Source organism: Callorhinus ursinus, unplaced genomic scaffold (genome assembly GCF_003265705.2).
Source record: "Callorhinus ursinus isolate GAN/ISIS: 27379988/994484 unplaced genomic scaffold, GSC_fseal_2.0 scaffold4, whole genome shotgun sequence".
NCBI classification, from domain to species: domain Eukaryota; kingdom Metazoa; phylum Chordata; class Mammalia; order Carnivora; family Otariidae; genus Callorhinus; species Callorhinus ursinus.
In genome coordinates this window covers 127,659,374-127,680,129 of record NW_027397066.1, presented here as the reverse complement: position 1 = coordinate 127,680,129, position 20,756 = coordinate 127,659,374, and the positions used below count along the sequence as shown (strand labels likewise).

Sequence of the window (20,756 nt, the reverse complement as noted above, 5' to 3'; positions counted from 1 at the left end):
AGCATGGCCATGCAAATCAAGGAACTCTGAAACCCCAAACCTCCAATCAGAGCACTGGCACACCAACATTCCGAACACGCCTTTCTCCCCAAAGAGAGGCTGGCACATGCCGTGGAATCTTTTTAGAGCCAGCATCAAAGGCTGTGTGAGGCCCAGTATTTGGGACATCTCTTTGCAGCCGAAGTCCCAAAGTGGGGTGAGGTTAGCAAGGGCAAATAACTACATAGTTTTCTCCAAAACGCCATAGTTGGAATTCCCTCTCCTGGCCTGGGCTCCCTCCCTCCTGGCCACCCCCCTCCCCTTGCTATCGCGCATCCCTTAGCCTTACAAAGTCCTCCAGGCCCCAGTGCCTGGCTGGTCCCCCGCCCCACCCACCTGCTGCACCGGGCACTGCCCAGCCCAAGCATAAAAGAACTTTCCTCCCGCAGAGAGGGATGGAGCTCAAGACACGCCCAGGCTATCTATAGAAAATCCCTCTGGGGGTTCTGCTGACAAGTCACTCGAGATCCCTCCTTGGGCTTTATTATGTCACAGGAACCCTGGATGGAATGCAGAGGATTAAATTCCAAGCCCTTCCCTGTCCGCCGGCCCGAAGGAAGGGAGCCAGGCACTTTCCACCTGGCTCAGGGACTATATGCGCTCTCAGGTGCCCCCTACTGAGTGTTTCCGTCCCTGTGGTTCTGAGGCCTGCAGAGGCTCCTCGCAGCAGTCTGGGGCTGCTAAAGGAAGGCATGCGGGCTGCTGACAGCTCAACCCTCTGCTCTTACAGACTAGCAGGGACTTGGGCGTAGGCCAAGAATGCAGCTTTGACACTCCGGGCTCACCGAATGGATTTGGGCAAGTCACTGCTCCCCTCTGAGCTTTGGTTTCCTCACCAAAAGAACTCCTGGCTCATGAAATGGTTACTATCACTACCGTGTGGCAGTTGGGGAGTGGACACCACAGAGGGGAGAGTTCTCAGCAGGTGCGGAGGGGGAGTTTGGAGACCGCAATGGCAGGCTCAGGTCCACGCACATTGAAAGGTGACAGAAAAGATGCCAGAGCAAGGAAACACTTCAAATGTGGGCTAATTCTTTGGAAAGGCAAGGATATTGTCAGGTTACTGAAACCTAACAGCCCTGTGTATTCCTCATCCATAATATGGGAGTAATAATAGTACCTACCAGATAGGTCCGTGGTGATGAATAAATGGGTCAATTCATTAAAAGGGCTTCAAATGGTGCCTAGTATATACTAAGACACCTATTCTTATTCCTTTTTTTTTTTAAGATTTTATTTATTTGACACAGAGAGAGAGAGACATCGAGAGAGGGAACACAAGCAGGGGGAGTGGGAGAGGGAGAAGCAGGCTTCCCGCCTAGCAGGGAGCCCGATGCGGGGCTCGATCCCAGGATCCCGGGATCATGACCCGAGCCGAAGGCAGACGCTTAACGACTGAGCCACCCAGGCGCCCCTCTTATTCTTATTCTTATTCTTTTATTCTTATTCCATGAGTTACCTATTATTGTTGTTGTTACTATTACGAATCCCGGGGCTTTAACAGCCAACAATGCTTTGCAAAGATCACGAGTGTTGATAACATTTATTGCACATTTATGGCATGCCAGTCAATCTGCTGAGCATTTAAAATAATTTAGCATTTCAGAACAATCCTGTGCAAGAAGTACTATCATTTCCATCTTTTAACATGGAAGAACCCGAGCGTTAGTGACCTGCCTCTAGGTCAGAGAGCCAGTAAGTGACACGCACGGTCATTCCTGTCCCACCAGAGCTTGCCCAGGCTGGAGTTCTCTCTGGCTGTTTGAACTCCCACACACTCTTGACCTTGCCGGGTCTTGTATGGAGACACAGGGCAGATCCTAATACCTGCTTTCTTTTGTTCACATGGTTGTCTCGGGAAAGCGCCATGCAAACTCACGCTCTGCCCAGAAGTCGGAGGAATCTAATCTTCATAGAGGGAGGTAAGTCAAAGGAAGGAGTAGGGACCTTGGACAGACATGGCGAGCCTGCATCTTTGTGGGACTGTCCTGCTCCTTCTGAGAACAAGAAAGGACAAGGGGACATAGTATATATTTGATCTAAGCCAAAAGCCCAGGGAGGCTCCTCTAATCTTGGGGAAGCCATGTGTGTTATGAAAAGTAGATGGTTCCCACTTTCAGAACCCGTCAGATCTTGAATCTTTCAATGTGTGTGCATGTAGGTGCATGGGCACGCGCACACACACACACGCTGATGCTCTCAGTAATAATGCATCGCTAGGCTTCCACCTTAGCAGAGTATATGAAATATGTAAACAAATAATAAATTACGCCTGTGCCAATGGGGCATAGAAGCAGTAACTATAAAATACTACCCAGGGGAGAGAAAGTTTATTGAGACTGTGATAGAACACCCCAATCTCATTGCCAATGGCATTATTATTTCACACCCAGAGTAAGCTGGCAGGGTTGTTACATCTTGAAGGAGAGCTTTGTCTCTTTCTTTTTTCTTAAACATCAGATTTTTTTTCCCCTTTAATCAATGCAAACTTTCCTTCTGAAGGGATCTTGAAGAGCAGATTCCTTCCATTGTTATAAAAGGGATGCAGGTGGCTCAGAATGAAGGAATTCCTGATGACAAGGTTTTAAGTACTGCTCATTTGGCAAGGTGGGTGTCACCGAGGCTTTCCTTTACATGGAATGCAGACCTTGGGTCCTAGGGGAAAGAGATCCTTCGAGGATCATGTCCCTGTTGGACCCTGGGTGGAGAGGTGATGCCGCAGAGCAGACTAGAGCAATGGTCTCCAAGGTGGGGTGTCACACCCAGAGGGTGCTATCCGCAAGCAATCCATTCGAAGTGAAGAAAGTATTGAATTTTTTATCTTTACTTTTATGTTATCAATACAAAACCATTTTTTGCTATTAAAAGTTTAAATATATATAAAAGTAGAATAACATAATGAATTTCCCACGTACCCATGTAACTAACCATCATCCGACTTCAAAAATCATCAATTTGTGGCTAGTCTGTTTTCCACGGTTCATCCACTTACTTGCTCCGCCCCTTCTCCTCCCACATTATTTGAAGCCCTATAGGTTGGAAAAGGCAGTCTTGTTCATACAGTCATTGGACACCCCTCACCACCCCCCAGAACGCTTTCTTACCACGAGATAAAACGCCCACACAGCCTGTGCTGGGTTTTATTGCCTTATGTGGTAATATCTTTCCCTATTTTAGGCTCAACGAGTCCTTCCACTCTGAGAGGACCTGCATGTAGGTCAATTGCCCTGTGTTGGCTGCTGGGGGAGACCCAATAGCCATGAGGGACCAATGCCCCCTATTGAAGCTGATATTACTTTGTTTCTTCTCTATGTAAGTAAACTGTTCCACCTTGTATTTTCCTTGGTGATTCCAACACCACAATAAAAAGTGCAGAAGAGTTTGGAGTTCAACCCTGGATTGGTAACCAGTGCACAGTATTCTGCTCCCTGGAATTGATAACTGGTGCTCTGTGTTTTGCTGTATACTCTATCATTATGGCAGTAAATATTTCAACATATCAATCTAAACAACAGGTCCTCCCTCTTTAAAAACATAACCATAATACCATCATTATATTTTGCATCAATAATAATCCCTCTATATAATTGAATATCTAATTAGTGCTTACATTTCCTCAATTGTCCTATTCTTTTTATAGCTTGAATTGAGATCCAAACAAAGTCTGTATATTGTGACAGATAAATATGTCCCTTAAATCCCTTTTAATCTATTGGCCCCCCTCTAAACCTCTTACTCTATTTTTGCAAAATTTTTTTAAAAAGCTCGGATTATTTTTCCTGGTTAATCTTTTACAGGTTGGATTTTGCTGATTATATTCCCATGGTATCATTTATCATGTGCTTTTATCCCTTGTATTTCCTATAAATGAAAAATCAAGAGACTCCCTCAGGTTCAAATTAAATATTTCTGGCAAGGACACTTTGTTGATGGTGCTATGGATATCTATCGGGAGAACATAATATTTGGTTGTTTCTTTTTTGTGTGTGATATCAGCAATCTGTGATGATCATTGCCAAATCCTATAACTCACTAGGGATTATAAAATGTGGCATTCTCTCTATCTGTCCTCATTTATTAGCTGGAATACTTCTGTAAGGAGAATCTTCTCATTAGCTTTTTGCTAACCCTGAGGCACAGTTCTTATAAGAAAGGCAGGACAAATGATTCTTTACCTTTACCAGTTTTTGAAATAATAAGTTCATCACCTAGTATTCTTCAAAAGTGATTACCAGGTATTTTTAAAGTAGTTACAAACAAACAAATTTGCACATATATAATGTGGTTTAACCCATTGTGGTAGCTCAAAGTGTCCTCATTTTTGGCCAATGGAAACCTATTCAAGTTGGCTCCTGAGTCCTTTTGACATGACCCCAGTAATAATTGATAGCTTCCTTGCTTTCTGGTATGACAAGTTGTTCCAAGCATATTTCCCAGACTTCTCCAAGGACCTGGTTCCTTTTAGTGGGAGATGGTATTTAAAGACCACAATCTGTACTTAGGGTTAGATTATCCTTTTTTTAAAAATTCTAATTTACATAATATATTAATACTGTGGTAGAGAGATAAAATTCATAAATGACAAAGAAACACATATACCCAACATAGAAAGTTTAGAGACTACTTATTTAATGTATATCTCCGGGAAACACGCTTGAATTCTGATCCTGAGCTCTCTTCCTTTCTGGCTGTTTGGCCTTGGTCTAGTTCTTTTTTCTCTCTCAACGTCAATTTCTTCAAGTGTAAAACGAACAACATAGTCATAGCCACTTCAGGGGATATTGTGATGACCAAATAAGATAGATGGTAGATAGAGTTAGAGAGATAAGTAAATGATTAGTTAATAGATATACATACATACACACATACCCTGGCCTCACTCAACAAATGGGAGCTATTCATAGTATATCAACTAAGACCAATGTTGACAGAGCCCCACTCTTGCAGAAGGTACTGTGTCTGCCCTCAAGGATCTTGCAAACCAGAGGACTAGAGAAACACCACTCTTAGGGAAGCTCATGCAGCATCCATTCTCCCAAGGACTTACTGAGCAATATGAAGGATGATTCTTTTGGAAGTTGAGAGAACTCCCTGGCACCTGGAGAAGTCTGGAAGTCTCTGTGGGAAAGATAGGGGTTTAGCTGGGCCCTGAAGGCTCACCTGAGGAGGTGGGAGTGGGATATGAGGTTGCAGGGAGGGCTTGCTGGGTGGGGGAGATGGCCAGGTACAGAAAAAAGAGGAGGCAATGAAATAGCAATAGGAGGAGTAGCTACTGGAAGAAACAGTCCCAGGAGGGGATGAGTGTTCCATGGCCCCAACCCTCCACGGAGGTGAGCCAGGGGAGGCTAGGAAACAGGACGCTATCGGCTTTCAAGGCACATTGTGTCTCTCAGTAGTGGGGGGATGCCACATTGCACCTGAGAGCAAGGAAGGCATGAGGGCTTGCCCAGAAGGGCTCCTGGTGGTTGGTCTGTAGAAGGACAAAGCAGCCCAGGCACTAGGCAACTCTAGGGCAATCTAGAATCGCGTAGGCTGCTCTGGTGTGTGGCAGGCATCCCCCCACCAGGAGGGAGATGCTGCAGGAGAATAGAGACTTTCAAAATGGCTTTGATGACCCAAGCTCCAGGAACGCCAGGACTAGGCTGGCAGCAGCAAAGCCAACGCCAGAAACAACTGCAACTGTGCTTGCCTCCAAAAACCTTGGCGGGAGTCTAGCTCCCATCTGGCTGGGCCACGTCAGGAGCTCACAGTATCATGATTACATGTCAGGCACCGGGTTAAGCACTTAACATACATTCTCCCATTCAGTCCGTATGGTCAGCCTCCAAGATAAAGTGTTCCCATTTAACAGATGAAAACGCTGAGGGTACCAGAAGTCCAGCAATTCATTGCAAGTTAAATACAAGCCGAAGGTAGGATTCAGTCTCAAGTCTGCCTCTAAAATCCTTTCCCTTACTCTTTTCACTTTCCGCTATTACTGACTGTCCCTTAAAATGATGATCAGATTCATGTAGGTACAGAATCTATGGTCCCCCAGGGTATAAGCTGCTGGTACATTCCACGTTCTTTACATACGTTAACTCTTTTAGTTCTCTCATGCCTTAAGAGAAGCTCTTCTATTATTCTTCTTTTGGAAACTGAGACCCAGAGAGGTTAAATAGCCTACCTCAGGTCACACAGTAAGGACAGTGCGGGGATTCAAACCCAGGCAGTCTGGATCCGGAGCCTGCATGCTTGACCTTGTGCCATGCTCTGTCTCCCAGTAGGTGCCCATGTGGGCCGGGTCTCTTCTCCATCCCATGTTTCCTTTCTGATGCAATCATGTGCCTGCCCAGGGAGCATGGCGGGGGGGAGTGGGCAGGAAGGCCGGAAGACCCGGGACACCCGACGTCAGAGGTGGCAGGTGGCAGCTGTCCGCTAACGACACGTTTCCTTGCAGTGGCAGCTCTGATACCCATGTGAGGTGGGTCCCATTCCTCTTGGCACTTGGTTTTGGGAATCTGAACAGTCTGAATTTTAGAGCTAACAGTGCACATAGCAGGGAGAGAGCCCATCCAACTACTCTGGTGTCAGAATTTTCTTTTTTTAATTAAAAATTCTTCGCAGCGGTTTTATAGGGAGAGCACAAGCAGGTGGTGTGAAGAGTGGGGGGAAAATTCTTCTTTGTCCCTTGGGGACTAAGAGCAATGCCTGTTCTACTGAGATTTGTAGTCCAATTTATCTTCCTTAAATGACCACATAGGAAAATGATCACAGCGGCGAAGCGACATTAGAAATGTGAAATGGATAAATAAAACGTTGGTGAGCCCTCTGGCTGCTGAACCCACTTGAGAAATGGAGATCTAAGGAGCACACAGACTGAACCAGAAGGAGCCTTTAGAAGGAAGGCAACGGAACAAATGTCAAATGTTTATCTGGACAGAGAGAGAAACCTATGTGCACAAGCCCTCAGGCCCTTTCAGGTTTCTTTCTTCTTGAGCAAGGCTGAACATTTCCACAGGTCATTTCCCTGCAGTGGTTATAGCTGCTCCTAGTAATGACGGGGCACCACCGAGCGTTCCTCGTGGAAGGGGCCTTCGTGGTCACACTTTATAGTCTGACCACTTCCCTCCGCAAATGAGGAGCTGGGCCCAGAGAGATGAAGTGACATGGCCTGATATTTGATGTGCATTTTCTTGTGGGATGTTTACAAAAATCAAATCATTCATCTGGAATGCAGGGGAACACCCCAGCAACCACTGACATCCGTGAACCCTACTACGTTCCAGATCCCAGCAAACCTTCTGCAGACGTGATGTCATCCTGTCCGCACAACAACCTGCTGAGACTGGTACTAGCCCAGCCCGTATTTTCATAGGACATCAAGGCCCGGAGAGATTAAGTGTCTTGACCAAGGTCACATTGCCGGGAAGGCTCAGAGCCACATCTCAACCCAGCCCTGGCTCCGAATCTCATGCTCCTTCTTTACTGCCTTCTGACAAGAATAGGGAAATAGTAAAATAAACCAGGACATATCTCTTGGGATATTATTTCACAATTAAAAATCATTATGAACTTTATGTAGTAACATGGCAAATGCTCATTATATGGTGTTTTGTGAAAACTGTAATACTCAGTGTAAAAATATGCAGAAGAAAAATGGCAGTAGAATGTTTAAATACTAACAGTGGCTGAATAGTATGATAAGCTTCTTTTCTTTCTGCTTTTTACCCATTTTAATTTTATGTAATGTGGTATAAGTCTTTTGTAACAGAAGAATGAATATGACCATTTTTCTTAAAGAACTAGTAGTATACTCTTAGAATCGATAAGGAAAAGGCTAAAATGAATAGTCATATATTTTTCTTTCCTTGACAATAGAAGCTAATAAGTAATTGATTTGTAGCACGAGCTAGAAGACCATTATACAAAGTCCATACATAACACGATTCTCTTTTCACGTTTCATCAGATGCAACAAAAACTAAAATTCGAAGAACTTAAGCTCTGAAGCTACCCTATTTTTATGGCTTGCGTAGCCGAGTCTATTAATAAAACAAGGAGATAACCTTCCTATGTTTACCAGGGTGGTGACTAATCATTCTTTCCTCTGTCTGTACCTGAGCTCCGGCCAACATCAAGGCTCATGGACACATTGGGGTGGAAAATTCCTTCCCATCCACTCTTTCCTTCCATGCATGGAAGCTTGGGCATGAAGAGGTCAAGTCACTTGCTCAAGGTCTTGTAAGTCTTCCTATTTAAATCCTGAAGATAAACTCCCAGCCCTGGGATTGTGCCAATCCTAGCAGCCAGTGCAGAACCCTTCCTTCACTGGATGAGTGAACGCTTCAGTGAGGGCACAGGATGAAAAGCCCAGTTTAATAAACATGGGCATGAGCAGCAGCTCAATTCCCTGAGTGTTTTCTGGGTGCCAAGCGCTACGCTAAAGGCTCTACAGGGGTGATTTAGACCCTAAGGTATGCCTGCGGTCCAGGTAATAGCATCAATCTTATTTCTAAGCTGAGGAATAGGAGGCTCCAGAGGACTGAGTCTCATGCCGCAAACATATAGCCAGCTGTCAACTGGGTCAGGGCGTTATAGCCTGGACTGTAGGACTTCAGAGCCAGTCCTCTCCTCTCCTGCATCTTAGCCCTGGAGGGGACTCAAGCGCCAACTCACCCACAGGCAGAATGTTACTCCTGGAGAGTTAAGCAACTTGCCTGAGGTAAGAAGGGGAATTCGCCTGAAAGCCAGATGTCTGTAGTCCTGAAACATGGCCAAGGCCATTTTGTAGCAATCCGGTAAGCCTTGAAAGGACCACCTCAGAAAAGCAGTCAATCAGCCCCTCCTTGCTCCCACCCAAGTGTGCCTCCTGGTCCCCTTCACCCCACCCTTACTCAGCATGGCTCCCCATTTTAAATAGAAACCATGATCAGATGAAGCTTGGCGACTCATTCAATATTCATTCAACAAACACATGGTAGGTTTCGGGCCTTTGCAAGGCAGGAGGTAAGGAGGGGGTGCAAAGTTCTTCTCCAGTGTGGTACGTGACCTCAAGAAGCTTCAAGTACATCAGCAGTCTTACTTTACCAGACAGATGTGGAGGAGCCCGAGAGGCCATGCCTGTTGCCGTTACTCTTGAACTGTGAGCAGTGTGTGCTCCTATATTTGTCGGAGGAATTATGCAAACATTTATATGTCCTAATACCCATGAAGACAGGCCTGAAGCTCCCTGCACTGAATGGCCCGAGTTCTATTTCCTCTTTTAAAATTAAGTGACCCTGTCTGAATTCAGGGTACACTGTGTTAACCAGTCAATGAGCAGAGCCAGGTAAATCGGTATCCAAGGAAAGGAGCAGACATTTAAGGTGAGCCACTGAAAAGCACATACTTGGAAAGCAAATACATCAAGAATGGGCTTTGGAGCCAGTCACGTCTGATTCAGAATCTTGGCTCCAAACAATCACAGGCTGTGTGACATTAGTAAGTCCTGTAGTTATTCTCAGGTTCTGTTTCAAAATCACTAAACGATGTACTAATATCCACCTTACAGTATTATGAGATTCATGATAATGGGGGCAAAATGTCTAGCGCAGCATCTGCGATCTTGCTTTGCCCAATGTGGGGTAACTGCCATTATTATTTATAATCACTGGGGATTTCCACTAACCCATGGCTTGTCTCAGTTGTAAATTACGTTGAGGATTTCCAAAAGTGAGGAAAAATAATGTCTTAAAGCAAAATTCGACAATCAGCTGAGCAACATTTACTGAGTATCTGCTCTGGACTTCAGTGGGGGTGGGAAAGTAAGGAATACTGCTTGCTTTTTCCATGACAGTGAGAAAATAAAAACTCAAATTAAAGTGAAAACTGAACTAAGAAAGCTTATTTTTTAAAACACTAGGTTAAGCTTCTGTGGAGAGAGAAATGAACTCAACAATTTGTTTCAGCTCCAAAGGCAAACTATAAATGAACATGGATATCCAGTTTTGACCAGGGTTGATCATCTAAGTATGCTCTAGAGCCAGGTGGGGTCATTCTGATAATACAAGCTGCTATAACAGATAAACCCCCGAAGAAAATGTTTCTTTCTTATTCCCGTGAAGTCAAACTGGGGTTGGGAGGGATGTGAAAGGGGTGCTTCCAGGTTCAGGCTGGCTGAGCCTCTGCCATCTTCATCATGAGGCTCTCAAGTTTGCCCTGGCGTGGACATCCAGCCTACAGATGGGAGAAGCAGGAAGGCACACGTCTCAGCTCTGCCTCCACACTCCATTGGCTAAAATTCAGTCACATGGACATACCTAATGGCAAAGGAGGCTGGGAAAATAATCTCTCTGTTCAGCAGGAACTGGAAATGGGTTTTCAGAATAGCAATCAGTTCCTGCTACACAGTGCACCTGCAAACACCAGAGATTCCATGTCTGGGAAATCTAAGACCCATTCTTTCCTGTTTTCATTTTTGCAACTCAACGCAAGTATTTAGTCCTTTTGCCCCAGGTTCATAGTACTATAGGCAAATTTCACATAGCACAGGGACAAAATAGATAGGAGAATAAAACAAAAGGTGGTAGATAATAAAGACTCTGAGAGGGAAAAGTCAAATGAAATTTATAATAAGAAGGAAAAATCAACATTCTCCTTCTCTGCTTATACAAGACTCTGAAGGTGAAGCCTCTAAGAAACCGAGGCAGCGTTCACAGAGCTGCATCAGCAGATTTTGCTGTGTTTTGACAGAGTTAAATTTAAGCTAGAATTTGAGTCTTTCTCAAAATGAGAGCATTTGATGGATTGCTTATGATTCCTGGATATTGTAACTCAAATAATACCATCTGTAATGATCACACCTTGTTCTGGAGAGTTCAGTTCTTAGAGCTTCCAGACCTTAGAGAAATGGCTTCCTTTATTGGCATGTCTAAAACAAGTATGCACTACTCATGTAGGTCTACCTCTGGATCACTGCCCATTCTCCTGGACTCCATGTAGCTCTGGCTCAGGCCACAAGGAGCTCAGGCTGAGACTTCCTGTCTCATCTTCCACACCCTCCTACCTTCCTGCAAAAAATCTGCTTTGGAGCTCATGTCACCTCTGCTTCAGTTTTATTTTATCATGACCAACAATAATAAATACATTTTATATTTTGACCCAGGCCACATATAGACACTTAAAACAAAAGTTTCTTGAAACATTCTTATTTTATTAAGAATGATGCACTCTGATAATTTGTGTTTGATTCTATTTCAATCCATTAAAAAAATGCTCCTTGGGACCACTGAATTATTTAGACAAACTGTCTTCCATAGATTGTCATGTTTGTAATCTACTAGCCTGCAGTCATCAGCCTACATTAGCGGGATTATTTTTTCTCTTCTTGAGGCCAATGAACTTCATCTCTGCCCCACTTTTCCCATATTCTCCTTAAACCACACCTTCAGCTTTTCCCTTTGTCACCTTTCAAATCTGTAACTCCTGTATCTCCTTGGACCTCAGTCCCCTATCTGTTCGTCTAGCCCCCCATCCTGTTACACCTGCTTGTGTAGGTATACACTTCAAGGTTAATCAGGAGTTGTAGACCCTGTAGACCCTGACTCTTCCATTGACTCTTCTTTATCAGAATCTTTCTGGTCTTTCCTCTTCCCCAGTCTACACGGACTCCATGACTACAACTTCCTGATCTGTCTACCAGTCCACCACCTGGCATGAGATATTTTGGTTCTGTCCTCCTGATAACCAACCCTGCAGCTTGGTCATCAGACCAATTGGCATGGCCAAGAAAGTGTAAACATTAAAGTGTCTGGGCCAGGTCCATCATTTGGGGTTGATGTCTACACTGAATCATGACTGCTTATTTATTCTTCAGCCCACTGTAATCCTCCTACTTCTAATCCCTCTGCACTGTTACAAAGACTGAGAAATGCAAAGCATACTCTTTGGGCCTTATTTTACTCTCTCTGCAGCATGTGAGACTATCAACCTTCAAAATCTCTCCCCATTACTTCGATGGCTCCCACTTCTCTAGTTTTTTGCGTCCTCTCTTGCCAGTCCTTTTTAAGCTTCTTCATAAATTATTTCTCTTCTCTCTACCCCTTAACTGTTGATGTCTTCAAGTTCCTCCCTCTTTCATCACATTCTACAACATTCCAGGGCAAAGCCATCCACGGCCATGGTTTCCACTACCATCTGTACGATGATGATTCTCACCAATATATCCTAAATCCTCAACCCTTTGCAGCTTCACATCCAATGCCTACTGCATCCCTTCACCTGGATGTCACGCAGAGAATTCCACACACAACATGTTCCAAACTGAAGTTGGACCTTTCTCCCTACTTAGTGTTCTTCAGTGGTTTTCCATCGCACTTAGAAAAAAAAAATCCATAATTATTACCATGAACCTTCCAGGTCTAAATGGTCTAATAACCTCTAACTCCCTTGTCCACCTCATCATCTAGACTTTTCTCATGACTCACTCTACTCAACCCAAACTTGAAGATCCTCCAATAAGCCAGGAATGCACTTATCACAGAGCATTTGTCCTGGTTACTCCATCTGCCTGAAATGCTATTGCCCCAGATTGGATAGCCACAAACCTTTCTTCCTCACCTCACTCAGGTTTCTACTGAAATGTCAGCTGCTCACAGGAGCCTCTCCTACCAGCCTGTCAAATAACATCCTTATCACTCTCTATCCCCTCAGCCTGCTCTATTTTCTTTCAAAGCAGTTACCACATTACATGAAAGTGTTTATTGTCTGTTTACCCTGTTCACTAGAATATAAGTTTCTTTATTTAGCTGAATCCCCAGCACCTAGAATAGTACTTGAGACAAAGAACTCAATATACAACTGATGAATGAATGATTAATTTACCTCCTTCCCTTCTCCTACCCCCTGCCCCCAAACTGTTTTCTCCAGGATTCTAGGTAAAAAGTGCATGATTTTCCCAACCATAGCTCAGGCCAGAAGCTTGGCCTTTGGCCTCATCCCTTACCTCTTCTCTCCACCCACATCCCACCATTCATGCTTCTTAGTGTATCTTCCTAAGTCTCTATCCTCACTGCCGTGACCTTGTTTTCCGTGTCATGGATCCCTTTGTAAATTTGATAAAAGGTATGGTTCGTCTTCTCAGGAAAATGCACATGGGAACACCATATTCTTCATGAAAGCGTCTCTAGATTTTCCAAAGCCCAGTGTGGACCTCCCTCCCCAGGTGCCACTATGTCCAAGGATAAAAATCTCTGGCTAAAAGATTCCTTATTTCTTACCTAAATAACTGTGAAGTCTGCTAGGCTCTGAATGTCTGTGTCTCACCCCCCACCAGAAGATGCATATGTTGAAATCCCACCTTCCAATGTGACTGTATTAGAAGGTAAATTTTGGGTGGTGATTAGGTCATAAGAGCAGAGCCCACATGAATGGGATTAGTGACTTATGAAAGAGATTCTGGAAAGTTAGCTCACCTCTTCCTCCATGTGAGGTTACATGGAGAAGACAGTGGTCAGTGAGAGAGGGAGCTTTCATCAGACACCAAATCTGCTGGCACCTTGATCTTGGACATCCCAGCCTCCAGACCTGTGAGAAATAAGTGTTTATTATTTATAAGTCATCCCATTTGTGGTATTCTGTTATAGCAGCCCGAATGGACTGAAACGATGTCCTTTGACAGGTCTCCCTGCCACCAATCCTACCCTTCTTTTGATCCACTCTCCACAAGAGCTGCCTAAGTAATCTTTTAACAATGCAGGTTTGTCCATGGCCTCTTATGTGTCCCCTGTAACAGCTGTTGATAGTCCTCCATCGCCTTAAGAGCAAACTCCTCCATGTGGGTACATGGTGCTGCTTATTCTTTCAGCCTCAGCCCTTTAGTTTTCCACACCCACACTCAGCTGGAGCTATTCTGAAAAACTCTCTCACACCTCCATGCTTTTGACCATGAAGTTTCTTTGCCTTACCTGCCCCTCACCTTTCATCTACTTAGCTACCTGCCACTCATCTTCCCCAAACAGCTCAAGGATTATTGTGAAAGTACTCCCTGATCTCCTGGGGCTTAACTCAGGGCTCTTACCTTATATCAGACTATATTGTGATCATTATCGTGTCCATTTCCCCTGATAGATGGTGCATCATGGAGAACAGGGGCTGTTTTGTAAATCTCTGTGGCACATAGTAGGTGCCCAATAAAAGTATGTTGAATGGATGGAATGATCAGGTAAAAGGAGAAAGAAGTGGAAGCAGCATGTTTTGGATTCATATAAATTGGGCAGGTGTAGCCAACACAGCTTCCAAAATAGGAAAATCCATATTTACAGAGGAGATAAAGCTGATAGTTCTTCCATTTACAAAAAGGATTCACCACAAGGGGCCTCTAAATAGAGGGTGCTTTAGCCAGCCTATGTAAGTGTTTGTTTACAGACCATTAATCATTTTACAAAGAGGCCAAGAGCTCAAATGCAGCCAATCAGAGCCTTTAGAATCACAAGGCTTCTGAAATTACTCTAGAAGTTAACAGGAAGAAGGATTCTATGTTAAGCTATACAGTTAACATATAACTTTCCAGGAACAAGCCAGAGAGAGAGGGGGGAAGAGAGGGAAAGAGAAGAACCACAGTAACAGGAGCAACAATTTTGAGAAGTCTAACAGGAAGTCCCAAGAACTGCCTTAAACAAGGACATCTCCATTCTTTTGTGCTGTGGGGGGATGGGTGGGGTGCTCTAAAATGATTAGACACTGACAAGTAGGCCTTCACATAGTAAAGACGAAGTTCTTGATTTCTAGTGAAGACGAGGATACAGAGAGATCTTGTTTTGGCCATCAGTGCGCACCTAGCAAGTCAAACGGATTTACTCTGGCACAAACCATAAAGTTCGCTCATCTATTCCCCAAATATCAGTTGAATATCAGTTGAGCACCTAGCACACGTCAGGCCATGTGAGCTAAAATGCTGACCAAGATCTGGACAACTCCGTGTTCTCAAGGAAATTGCATTTTAGAGGAAGGAGCAAGCAATCAATTAACAAGGTAATTTACTACAGTGAAAGTGGTAGCAAAGGAGTAAGAAAGTGATGTGACGGTGAGGGTGAGGATACAAGGAGCTTTTCTAGACAGAGAAGGCAAAGGAGGCCTCTCTGGGAGTGCATCATCTGGGCTGAACCTGATGGGTGAGAAGGAGGAAGCCATGGAAAGACCCGGAGAAAGGCATTCCTAGAAAAGAGACCATCAAAGTCCAAAGCCTTCAGATGGGGAAGATACAAGGGCCAAGAGGCCCTTAAACGAAAAAAAAAAAAAAAGGCCATTACTGGAGTTCAATGGAGGAGCAAGGCTCGTATGAGGTAGAGGATGATGGTGGCGTGGGCCAGGGTGGTGGCAAAGGCAGGCAGGTGTGGACAGATTGCCGATCTAGCTGATGTGGGGCATAGAACTGTTGTGAACGATGACAGATGAGACGTCTCTAAGGTCCTTTTCCACTCAGACATTCTGTGACTGTTACCTGGGAGCCAGGGCTATCAAAGTGGAGCTCTTTGTAGAGGAAATCTGCCTGGCATAAAAACTAGGAAGAGCCATGTTTGGGTCACACTGTGATGATCACAGGCCCACGAGTTTGGGGTGAGAATTCTTATAAACCCATCACTTGAGAAACCCAGAAGAAATCCATTCTGTGCATTTTAAAAGTTCCTGGTCCTGGAGCTAGCTCTGCTGCCTCTTCTTTCTTGCCCTGAGCCATGAACACTCTCTTGGGGATTCTCTATTTCAGGGAATGGCATTTACCCATCCAACCAGAAGACAGAAAACCATCTTTGACAACTCTGTTGCAAACTGACCGAAGTCCAGTTGGTTGGTCACAATTACTCTCTACTACTCTGTACTGAGTAACTAATGGCATCTCTCAAATGAGAGAGGATGATAAAGGCTGTTTTTCATTCATAAGGGGGGGCCTTCATAAAGGCCCTTCCCCCAACAACCTCACAATCAGAGCCTGTCTCAGAACAGATTCTGCCTCACAGGCATTTATTAGCTCACAAGCACAAAAATGGTCACATGACCAGGTGTGTAAGCTCAGTGGAGGACCAGGTTCCTACTATCTAGGCACTCGATGGAAAGTTTCCTATGATCTAGGCACTTGCATGGAAAGTTTGCCTTGAGGCGGATGCAACTATACCCCATTGCAGGATTCAGTTAACCTAGACCAGTTGTTCTCAACTGGAGCAGATTTTGTCTCTCAGATTTTGCCTTCCAGGCAATTTATGGAGATATTTTTGTCTTTCACACTGGGGAGGCGCTCCTAACATCTAGTGAGCAGAGGCCAGGGATGCTGCTAAACATCCTACAATGAATTTCATCAATCCCCAAGGTCTATATGTACCCTTTCCTAAGTAAGTATAGAATTAATCTCTCACCTCTCCCTTCTACTGCCCTAGTTTGGACTTTCAGCATTTCAGACAAAGCCTTCCTCCCACCTGCTTCCCAGCTCCCCTGTTTCCTCTGGTCCAATCTCCTACCCTGCTATCAGATTGATCTTCCCCAACTAGGACTGGTATCCTGTTTTTGTAAATTCTCCAGTGGCTTCTCCCTGCACAATAAACTACTCTTCGTTTTCTCTCCTGCCTCGTCTATTGGGCATTTTGTTTTTACAGTTGCTTTAGTATAACAAACTCTCCCAAATTTTTATGCGTTTGTACATGCTATTCCTCTGCCTGGAAAGCTCTCCTGTCCCTCTTTCATACTCTCTTTCACCTTTCTGGGCACCCAGAGCTTGAGCCTAAACTCAAATACTGCCTCATCTTTTGACAACTCCAGGCCAACTCTGGAGTTCCTTATTGACCTTGCCCTACTCTGTACAAACCTCTATTAAAGCAGATGTCCCAGTTGTCCTGTTGTACTGTAACTGTTTGCATATCTGCTGCCCTCCTGGACTCTAAATGCCTATATGACTAGCTTGTTGGGCCCAGCATGCCACACAGTAGGCAGCAGCTAAATATTTGTTCAATAAACGATTACTTTCTATGCCCTGGGTTGTCTGGTTTTTGCTTTTTCTTTGTTTTGGTTTTTAACAGTTTTAAATCCTTCAGATTTTCAGAGGATAAAGTGATACAAATGAGATACTCTGGTTTTCAAATCTCAGTATGCCTAAAAATCATCTTGAAGACTTGTTTCAAATGCAAATTCCTGGGCCCCAAATGCCCAGGTAGTTTTTTTTTTTTAGCATAATGTTTTCAAGGTTCATCCATATTGTAGCATGTATCCATACTACATTCTTTTTTATGGCTGAATAATATTTCTTTGTTTGGACATACCACATTTTGTTTATCCATTCATCAGTTGATGGTCATTTGGGTTGTTTGCACTCTTTGGCTCTTGTGAATAATGTTTTGAACACTTGTGTACAAGTTGTTGTATGGACACATGTTCCTAATTCTCATGGGTCATGAGTAAATGCCAAAACTGTTTTTCACAGCTGCCTAACCATTTTACATTCCCCATCAGTAATGTATGAGGGTTCCAATTTCCCCATAACCACACCAACACTAGTTATTTTCCATCTTTTTTGTTATAGCTATTCTAGTGAGTGTGAAGTGATAGCTCTTTGTGGTTTTGGTTTTCATTTCCCTAATGACTAGTGATGTTGAACATATTTTCATGTGCTTATTGAACATTTATATATCTTCTTTGAAAAAAAAGTTTATTTGAGTGCTTTGCTCATTTTTTAAATTGGTTGTTTGGATATTTTTGTTGTTGTTGAGCAGTAGTTCTTTATATATTCTGGATCTTAACCTCTATCAGATATATGATTTGCAAATTTTTTCTCTCATTCTATGTGTCATCTTTTCATTCTCTTGATAGTCTTTCAATGTGTAAGAGCTTTTAATTTGATGAAGTCCAGTTTATCTATTTTTCTTGTATTTCTTGAGTATTCAATGTCATATCTAATCCACGATCACAATGCCTATCCAAGGTCAGAAAGATTTATGCCTATGTTTTCTTCTTAGGGTTTTATTACCTCTTACATTTAAATCATTAATCCATTTGAGTTAACTTTCACATGTGGTATGATGTAAGGGTCCAACCTCATTCTTTTATATGTGTACATTCCAATTGTCCCAGCACCATTTGTTAAAAAGGCTATTCTTTTCCCCATTAGATGGTCTTGACAACCTTGTAGAATATCAATTGATGATAAATGTAAAAGCTTATTTTTGGACTCTCAGTTATATCCCTTTGATATATATGTCTATTTGTATGCCTGTGCCACACACTCAGATGACTAAGGAACCACATTTGGAAAAACCTTGGTCTAAATCACAGTTGCTATAACAGTTAATCCAAAACAATGGTTCCCAATCAGACTGAACATCAGAATCATTCCAAGGGTTTCAAAGAGAAAAAATCCTGGTCTCCAGGTGTCCCTCTCCCCCTGTCTCCCTCTTCTGCCTTGGGGTTTTGTTTCAGCAGATGGCTATAATGCTCAGGAATTTCTGTTTTTAAAGAGCCATTCTCATGATCATCCAGAATTGGGAATTGCTGGTCCAGGTGATCATTTAAAGTTCTTTCTAATACGTGGGACCTATAAATTTAGGAAAAGAAAAAATTTAAGGTAGAAGTTTGATCCCAAAAGATGCTAAATGATCATCTTGTGTGTACTTTGCCATCTGAAGACATCTCTCTGATGAAAATAATTTGAATATGATTTTATGAAAAATGACTGAAGTCAAAGAACCAGTTTACTCTAAGATGTCTAGATTGGAAGGAGATAATCCATATTTCAGTATTAATGCAGATGTGGGAACTTGCCCCAATGCCAGGCAGTGTCCTCCTTGGTGGTCCCACAGCCCCATGCTCTGTCAATGACATGTCTGTCTTCCCCACTAATCTCTGGGTCTTCTTGAGCAGAAGCAGGACTTTTTCCACTTTGGATCTCTAATGCCTATCACTGTGCCTAGAAAATTGCAGGTATTCAATAAAATGTCAAATTAAACTAAACGTAGTTTCTATATTTAATCAAATGCATAGAGAAGGTCAAATAGCAAGCTTTATGTAAAAATGCTAGGTATGTGGTGCTTTGAAAACAGAACTGGAAGGGAATTAATCAGTGGGATTAAAAAGATTATTTTTTTAAAAACCAAGCAGTTATTTTTGCACCATGTTTATCATCTTAGTCCTCACGTGCCTGCCTACTGATGGTATTCCTCAGGGTCCCAGCCAGAAACAGATGGCTCACCAGAGCTGAATGGAGAAACTCTTTCCAGGGGAGTGGGCAGAATTCAGGTGACAACAAGAAATGAAGTCCCTGGGACTAGCAACAGTGAGATGTCCTAACCGTCTCCGGGCCTGAAGGGATGAGGGGACAGAGCAGAGTGGCCAGAATACGTGAGAGCTGGAAGTCAGGCAGAGGGCTGCACAGCAGGACCTGCAGCCATTAGCGTGAAATGGGCAGTAAAGGGCACAACATTCCTCGGGAGGCCAACCAGAGAATCACTAGCATACTCACCCATGAGGAACAGGAAGACATGGACATTCAACAAGAATCCATTGGGAAAAAAATAAATGTAAAGGAACCGAGGTGTGACAAATCAGTTAAGCTTCTTAGTCTGCAGCTCATCTGACCTTTTGGGAATGTTGTGCTATCCTTAGTTCATTTATCAAATACGTGAGCCTTCTTATGTTGTAAGACACTGTTATGGGCGCTGGGGATATAAGGATGAATAAGATACATTTCCTTCCCTTAGGAAGTTTACAGCGGGGAGTGAGGGACACAGGCAAGCAATGACAAGACAGTACAATAGTGCAATGTTGGGTGTATTTGTTTCCCGGGGCTGCTGTAACTTGCTGTAACAAAGTACCACAAACTGGGTGGCTTAAGCAACAGAAATTTATTGTCTCACTGTTCTGGAGGCTGAAAGTGTGAGATCAAGGTGTCAGCAGGGGTGATTCCTTCTGAGGCCTGTGAGGGAGAATTTGTTCCAGATGTCTCCCTTAGCTTCTGATGGTTTGCTGGCAATCTTTGGCATCCCTTGGCCTGTAGAAGCATCATCCCAATCTCTACCTCCATCGTCACATAGTATTCTCCCTGTGTGTGTGTCTTTGCCCAAATTTCCCCATTTTATAAGGACACTAGTGATATTGGATTAGGGGCCCACCCTACTCTGGTATAACCTCATTTTAACTAAACACATCTGTAATGACCTTATTTATAAATAAGGTCCTATTCTGAGGAACTGGGGGGTTAGGACTTCAGCTATCAATTTGGGGCACAGAGTTCAACCTGTAACAGTGGGGACAGGCTCAGGGCATTATGGGAACACATACAACATGGCTATGGAGGAGGAATGACGAGAAGGCAACTTAGTTGGTCTTAAGGGATGAGTAAGAGTCAGCCAAGTGAAGAGATGAGGGGGCAGAAGAGGTGGACAGGACACGTGAGGAAACTGCAATTTGGTGCTGGAGCAGAGAACTCAAGGCTGCAGAGAAGGACAAGCCCCTCTGGTCACAGAGGACCTTTATGACCTGCAGAGTCCAGACCAGAGAGAAATGATGGAAGGGTTTTAAGTAGGAACTTGACAAGTCTAGGTTTGCCTTTCAAAGAGGTCACTCTGGCAGCTAGGTAGAAGATGGTAAGGGTTGCAAATGGGCCAAATATCTGGGAGGTTGTGGTGTTGGGCCAGGTGAGAGAGTGGTAGTAGGGGTAGCAGGAAGAGAACGGATAAAGTTGAGGGATACTGGCGGGGTTGGGGGGGCAGGACTTGGTGATTG

The 20,756-nt window shown here is 43.7% G+C and overlaps 1 long non-coding RNA gene across 4 annotated transcripts; it reads left to right on the top strand.

The window, feature by feature from the left end:
• Positions 1–594: 594 nt before the first annotated feature.
• LOC141372520 (uncharacterized) lies at positions 595–19,465 on the top strand. Of its 4 annotated transcripts, none has more exons than XR_012377789.1 (3): positions 595–1,022; positions 1,903–1,961; positions 19,198–19,465. It is a non-coding gene; the product is annotated as an uncharacterized lncRNA (long non-coding RNA). The 4 variants fall into 4 exon arrangements; XR_012377790.1 differs by lacking the exon at positions 19,198–19,465 and adding an exon at positions 7,990–8,061; XR_012377788.1 differs by lacking the exon at positions 19,198–19,465 and adding an exon at positions 3,217–3,343 and having other exon boundaries at positions 595–964.
• Positions 19,466–20,756: the final 1,291 nt, after the last annotated feature.